This window comes from Podarcis filfolensis, assembly GCF_964270895.1.
Source record: "Podarcis filfolensis genome assembly, chromosome: 4".
Classification (NCBI taxonomy): domain Eukaryota; kingdom Metazoa; phylum Chordata; class Lepidosauria; order Squamata; family Lacertidae; genus Podarcis; species Podarcis filfolensis.
The window spans coordinates 49,074,617-49,082,261 of NC_139607.1; the positions used below are offsets into that span (position 1 = coordinate 49,074,617).

The 7,645-nt window shown below is 42.3% G+C and overlaps 1 long non-coding RNA gene across 1 annotated transcript; it reads left to right on the forward strand.

The window, feature by feature from the left end:
- Positions 1-3,094: 3,094 nt before the first annotated feature.
- On the forward strand, positions 3,095-6,037 carry LOC310761789. Its single transcript, XR_014547714.1, has 3 exons — positions 3,095-3,291; positions 3,774-4,061; positions 5,953-6,037. It is a non-coding gene; the product is annotated as an uncharacterized lncRNA (long non-coding RNA).
- Positions 6,038-7,645: the final 1,608 nt, after the last annotated feature.

Consider the following 7,645-nt stretch of genomic DNA (forward strand, 5'->3'; position numbering starts at 1 on the left):
GATACATTTCAAATTACAGCTGGCCACAGTTTTCCTATTTAAGCGAGCAAAGAAATAGATATTTTCCATAGAACGTCTCAAAGTGGAAGTGACCGCTGGAATCAGACTGTGCAATGCAAGTTTTGTTAATAATGATGGTCTGTCCCCCCCCCCCCCCGGCTATACAGTGGTACCTCAGGTTACAGCCGCTTCAGGTTACAGACTCTGCTAACCCAGAAATAGTACCTCGGATTAAGAACTTTAACTGAGGATGAGAACAGAAATCGTGTGGCGGTGGTGCGGTGGCGGTGGCAGGCTCCATTAGCTAAAGTGGTACCTCAGGTTAAGAACAGTTTCAGCTTAAGAACGGACCTTCGGAACAATTTAAGTTCTTAACCCAAGGTACCACTGTACTGAGCAATTCTGTAGAGTGAAAGCACTTTCTGGCAATTGTGTTCCCAACGGCAGCCACAGTGTTGCAAGCCCTTGTGTGAAATACATTGGGGGGGGGAGTCCTCCCCATGTAGTTTAATTATACACCAATACTACATTGCATACATTCTGATTGGAGATGAAACATTATGAGAAGAACAACTTTAATTAAATATGAAGTCTTTTGCCACAGGTAAGATTTTTTAAAAGAAACAAAGATTATCATATAGCCACTGCAGATGGATAGGAGAGAAATTTTATTCGGTTCACACTTGAAGGCAAACTTGCCTAATTTACACTGTCCAAAAACAAATGTGTGAACCAAAATCCAACCATGTGTAAAATGCGCACTTCTCTGAATTTTGCAGTGCAGTTCTCCAGCCAAACAATGCATACAAAAATGTAGATACCGGAGCAAAGTGTGCATATAAATGCGTATATTAGTGGAAAAACAGGCAAAAAGGCATTCACTTAGAGTGAATCACTTTGCAAAGATGTGTACATTAGCAAGATGGCATCAAACATGAGTATATTAGGACACAATTGAACTAAAATGCTGGTGAATTTTCATAAGGACTTAAAAAAAAGAAGAAAGAAAGAAAATGCAAATGTGGAGGATTGAACTGAAGAGAAGGAAAGTTAGAAATGGAGATAAACTGAATTTGCCCATCTCTACCACTGTATACGAACCCAAAGTACAATAATATATATGGATATGCAATGATAATTATTGTATATAATATTATATATGGTAGATGGTTTTTACTGCATATGATGTATGATGATTTAAGAAGATTTATGGGATTGGAGGACCCCCTAGAGACTGAAGGCACACATTATTATTATTATTATTATTATTATTATTATTACTACTACTACTATTATTACTATACGTTTATATGCCACCTTTTCTCCAAGGAGCTCAAGGGGGAGCACACCCTTCTGCTTCCCATCATGGATTGAACTTGCTAATACGTTGCTCTGTGTGAGGCCTAAATTTGACACTCCGCCGCCAACCCTGCTCTGTCTTCCCAAAGCTGGCTAAGCGAGGTGTCGGTCCTTGGGAAGGAGGTGTGAGGGCTCTGTCAGGGTACCACAACCCTCCTGTTTCCTTCCCAAAGCTTGGCAAGCACTAACTAGAGACTTTGGGAAGGAGGTGGGAGGACTCTGGGACCCTGTCCGAGCCATCACACCTCCTTTCCAAAGAAGCGCTTTGGGAAGGAAGAAGGAAGTTACCAGAGGGAAATAAGCCCAAGAAAACTAATTTAGCATCCTAGCCTAAAAACACTGCTTTCTTTGCCTTGTCCCATTCTGGCAGACAAGAAAGGGGATTCTTAGTCAGCTATTTTCTTTCTTTAAACCTTTTGAAACCTCAACTACATTTACAACCACAGGCTAATTCTTGCTTGGCACTGGAAAACAACCTGCTGATCTTCGTGTTGGCAGCGGCGCTTGGTCTATTGTATGTTGCTGTCATCAGTATGAAAGGAGTCGTGAAGACTGCTCTGAGGAGACTGCTGAAATGATGATTGCAGCTTCCTGAGAACCCTTTTAGCGTTCCCTCCCTCCACTATCTGAACGATAATCTTGGCCATTTGATTGTCCTTTTTACCCATTGTTGTCTTTTTAATTGTATAGATTGCTTGTTTTATGTTGCTATGGCTGTTGGCTAATGTGAATAAAGTTTATCTGTCTACCTGGTTTTAGGTTTCATCTGTCTCCATTTTCTTGTTCTACGCTACCTTTGACATTTGGAGTAAGACTAACAGATCCTTTTAACACTGCTATGTTAAAAGAAATCCCAGGCAGTTCTTAAGATTCCAGTGCCACCCCCAATTCTGGCTATGAGTACCATTGTGCTCACTATTTCATTAGCAGAAGGACAAATAGAAAATGTGCAAAGAAACCACAGCTCGAGGTAAGAGGCAATTCTGCTATTAACGTCATTCATGTAAGAGCAAACATCTTGTGGCCAGGAGCATGTAAATGTGAAGAAGTGAGGAAGGCCCATTTTCTCCCCCCATCCTACCCAAGTAAACCCCCCCCCATCCAAATGAACAGCATCTATGGAATGGTGGCGCAATTGACTGCTGATTTTTATTTTTTTATTTTTGCTTGTAATACCTACATTTTCAGTTTATCTCCTCTCCTTCAGATACCTGTCCGTATATCTCGGGCCGGTTAAGAGAATTTAAGATAAGGAATATTTGAAAGGAACAAACAACCATCCTTGTGGGGTGTTAGAGTGGGGGAGTGTGCAGCGCATACGCAGCTGCAGCTTTCGAAAAAGTCAGCTAAGCTGTTCAGTGGCGCAGCATTTGTCTGCCTGGCGATAGCCGTGAGAGAGAACAGTTTCTCCTTGACCTAGACGAGTGCTCTTGCATGCCATGTTGGCTGCAGTTTAAATGAGTAGGCTGATTACCTAAAATACCAGGCCATACTGGAGCAGACTGAGTCACACCCCCCTCCCCTCCTGCACTCTCCCCAGTGGAATTAAGGGGCTACAGTCAGAGCAGTCAGTGGCAGCTGCGGGGAGAGCGAGAAGTGTTTCATTTGCGTCAGTTTGCAGTGGAGCCTGACGGGGCTGCGTTCAGGGTGCTTTTAACTCTCTGTGACTGGCAGGTGCATGATGTCACAATGAGGTTAGCTATCTCGCAAGTAGATGGGGAGGGGGGGGAATAATGACAAGGGAGACAATTTAGAATTTCAAGGAAAGGGATGCACATCAAAGCACCAGGCGACAGCTCAAATCGCACTGCAGAGACACAGACAGATCTGCAGGAGCTGAAGGCTCTTTTCTTACCATTTTTCTCCCCCATCTGCTTTTATTGTGCAGAAAAACTATCCATAGGGGAGGGTCTCTGTGGAGTGCAATTCTTGGTAAGGCTCATGCTGACCTTGAATAGGTCTTGTAAGGGCTGCATGCTTTAACGGTGCAGTTGTTGCTGGGTTTTGTACAATACTGCAAAACTAAGGGAAGTGGTTAATTATAAGATTCTAGCCGGGGCACCGAAGATGGTTTTAAAACATGTAGTTTTACAAAGATTCAGAGCCCCATGGAACTTTAACATTGCACAAGCTAAAAATAAATAAATGCTGATATAGCTGTAGATTTTGGGTAACATACAGGATGGAGAGAGAGAAAATTCCTGTAATAGGGGGTAGAGAAAAAGCTGAGTTTGCATGGTTAAGAATGCATGTGGTCTGACACCTCCTTCTTTAGTTAAATGTAGTTAAGATTATTTTAGCTTTTAAAAGTCATCATTGAGATGCTAGAAAACATCTGATATAACAGGAAAGATATATAACAGGGCCACGAAATTGTACCACATCAGAATGGTTTTATTGATGTTGTTTCCTAGGAAACCATCCAAAGGCTGCAGTCCTATGCTCACTTACCTGGGGATGGAGTTAGTTCCTAAATCAGAGACTGGGAACTGCTATGCACCCCCAGATACTATTGGACTTTAACTCCCATCAGCCCCAGAAAGTATGAGCAGTGATCATGGATGGCAGCAATTATAGTCCAACAAAATATGGAGCGCCACCAGTTCCACTTGCCTGTCCTAAGGAAACATGGTTAGAGTCATGCTGCAAATGGCCTCTGTCTGATTCCCTGGGAAGACAGCACTGACATTGTCCTTGACACAGTTAGGTAGCCATGTTGGTCTGCAGTAGTTGAAACAAAACAAAACAAATTCCTTCCAGTAGCACCTTAGAGACCAACTAAGTTGGTCCCTAAGGTTTTCCAGCTCCTGCCAACCTAGCAGTTCGAAAGCAGGTCAAAGTGCAAGTAGATAAATAGGTACCACTCTGGTGGGAAGGTAAACAGCGTTTCCGTGCGCTGACCTGGAAGCTGTACGCTGGCTCCCTCGGCCAATAAAGCGAGATGAGCGCTGCAACCCCAGAGTCGGTCACGACTGGACCTAATGGTCAGGGGTCCCTTTACCTTTACCTTTAAGGTGCTACTGGAAGGATTTTTTTCTATATTGTCCTTGACAGTTAGGAAGTATAGCATTCTTTTTGTTTAGTTTTCAGTGGGAGGGCAGAAAAGGGTGGGTGGATTGATATGAAACCACCCTAATCTTTCAATCAGTCTAAAAGCATTTCCAGAAGGTCACTATTTTCTGGTGGGATCCCATCCCTTATCAGCAAATTCATGTTGTGCAATTAAAGTTCATTTGGCACTCTTGGGCAACAAAAGCGCTTCCTCCCAAAACTGACTTCTCATGAGAGCCAGTGTGATGTAATGGTCAGTGTGGGAGACCAGGGTTCTCCCCACTCAGCCATGAAGCTCAGCCTTACCTGGTTCACAGGACTGTCGTGAGGATTAAATGAGGAGGGGAAGAACCTTGTGCACCACCTTGAGCTCCTCCGAGAAAATGGTAGGATATAAATTCAATAAGTAAATAATAAGGACAGAAAATGAACTGGAAAGTGTGGGATAACTAATTTTTTATTGGGGAGTGGGTGGGAGAGAATAACAATATTACCTCCACACAAACAAATGAGAATTAATTGTCAGTAAGTGCAACTGATATCATCTAACCTCCCTGCAATCTTTGTGTGAACAAATCAGGATAGATTGGAAGCAACTTATGTTCCAAAGTGGGGGAGAGAAACTGAAAGACACAGATGGTTATTCACTACCAGCACAACTTGGCTGCTGTTTCAAGAAGGCCAGCATGAATGCTAATGGTCCATGTCACAGAAATCACCACCACAGAACTTGGACCAATGTCTTCACTCATTTCGTTTTAGTTATCTGAGGGCACCAGCATTATGAACCACTAACGTAGGGTGAATTTTTACTCACGATATATTATGCAATTACTGACACCCTAGATTACTGGCAAATCAGTTTAACCTACTTTGAATTCAAGCTCGCATCATCAGCTCCCATGGTCATTTCTGGTATCTTGAAGGCCCTTTTCCTTTGAAATTTATTTATTAGTTACGTTAGTCTGACAACAGCCTTGTGAAGTAGGTTAGACTGTAAGGAAAAGACTGTTGCCCCTGGTCACCCTGTGAGCTTCGGAGCTGACAGCAAATGCAAATTGTACTTTTAAAACCTGGATTCAAAAGTTACTTAAAGTTTAATCACCCCGCCCCCCACTGAAAAAGACAAAGAGTCTTGAGGTACCTTAAAGTCTAACAAATTTATTATGTGAAATAGAGCCCACCTCATCAGATGCATGAAGTGTAATAGTCTGTAATACCACTATTGGGAAGGAGAACTGTGTTAATTCTGCATACATTTAAGCTGTAATAGAATTATCACAGACAGTACTTTTCGCATTTCATTGCCCTTCAACTCCAGGCAAATGCACACCAAACATTTAAAGCATATTTTAAAAACAGGGCTTCCCTCAAAGAATGCTTGGAACTGTAGTTCTTTAAGGGTGTTGGGAATTGTAGCTCTGCAAGGGGTTAAATACAGACCCCAGGGGTCTTTCAAGGAAGTCATGTGTTTAAAATGTATGGTATGAATGTGACAACCTGCATTTCCCCACTTTGCATATTTCCCCATGTATATTTCAGCTGACCACGTCAACTGAAGATAATGCTTCATTCATCCGATGGAATTCAGAGAGATTTGTGCAACAATAAATTTGTTCATTTTTAAGGTCTCGCGGGATTCTTTGTGACTTTTGCTGCAAATTACTAACACGGAGCTACTCCTCTACAAAACGTATAACCATGTCAGCTGGAAATGACACGAGTGCATTTGAGCAGGCAGGTTTCCCTGAGGTAAACATGGAGGTGAGGGAAGAGATTTTCTGAGCTACTGCTTCAGTGTGTGCCATGGATTAAACCCCAGGGCACTTCAAGGTGTGTGCATGTTTGACAGTACTGAATATTGCAATTTAAACTGGGGTTCTATCTTAAAAAAACAACAGAAAAAACAAACCCTGAAGGTTAAATGGTAAAATGTGAATTGGCTCTGAGTGGGGCTTTGAACCTGGCTTTCCTATAGCCAAACGCAACATTCCAGCCTCTAAACCACACCAGTTTCTAAAAATATTGGTTCGCCTGCATTGAGGAGAAAAAGAAGAGATATGGCTGGCTCCACAAGCTGAAAAGAATTAACATGTTGCAATGACCTGCTCAGACCCAGGTGAGTGAGTTGGTCTTTTATTAAGTGAAGTGGCAGCCCAGAGTGGTTTTTCTCTCAGACCAGAGAACTCTGTGAAAAATGTCTTTGTGTTGGAGGAGGTCTTTTTTCGTTCGTGCCTCTGTGGTCTGACAGGCACAACCCTCAAAAAGAGGCAATTTTTTTTTCTTTTGTCCGGAATGTATGTCTTGTAAACACTACATTTTGTAGTCTGGCAATTTAAAAGGAACCAGAAGGAATGAAGACTTTGTTCATTTTGATTACATTATTCCTTTAGACCCAGGATGTCAAGCCGTGTGACAGGGTCAAAAGAAACAAAGCTATTTTTGTCACTGAAGCACAGGCGATACAACATTTTATCTGTCAGATAAGAATATCTTTTCTTTCAGCTAGAACATGCTGCTGTCACTTTGTTGAACCTTTTCTATACTTCATTTGACTGCTCCTGAAATGCAGTTGGAGCATTTTCTTTAACAGCCCTCCTCCCTTTTTGCCCTGTTTTGCCCTAAAAGAGTGGGTGAAAGCCTTAAGAAATTTAAAAATGGGATTCTCCCTAGAAAAGAGTTGGAAATTGTGCAGAGAAATGTGTGTGATCAATGAGGAAGAACCTTGGAATTGCAAACAGCTAAGCAAGTTGCACAGGAATCAGAAGTGCTTCTCTGCTTTTTGTCTAAGGCTGCATATTCCATTTTCCGGACATCTTCCTAACTGTTAATCTCTGCATTATACCTGAGCTTTCACAAAATATAAAAGCCAATTCAATAAATTCAGCAGAATGTAGTGCCAGTTTGGTGCTCATTTCCATACTATTTGCTTCCAGAAAAGAAAAATCTATTTGCAGCCAACATCCAGCATTTGCAGCCTGAGGAGGCTGCCTCATTTTACCTAATGATAGGGCCTGCCCTCCCATTTGCCTCCAAATTTCCTTGAAGATAGTGACTATTGGTCAACAGGTGAAGCTTTGAGAACCAAATGAAGCTCACTGCCCATACTGCTTTGCTTGCAGGAGGTGCCAGTTTCTGGCGTCTCCTGGTAGGGTGGGGAATGTCCCCAGTCTGAAAGCCTTATGAGCTACATTGGATCTCAGTCTATGTGGACAATACTGAGCTAAAGGGATCC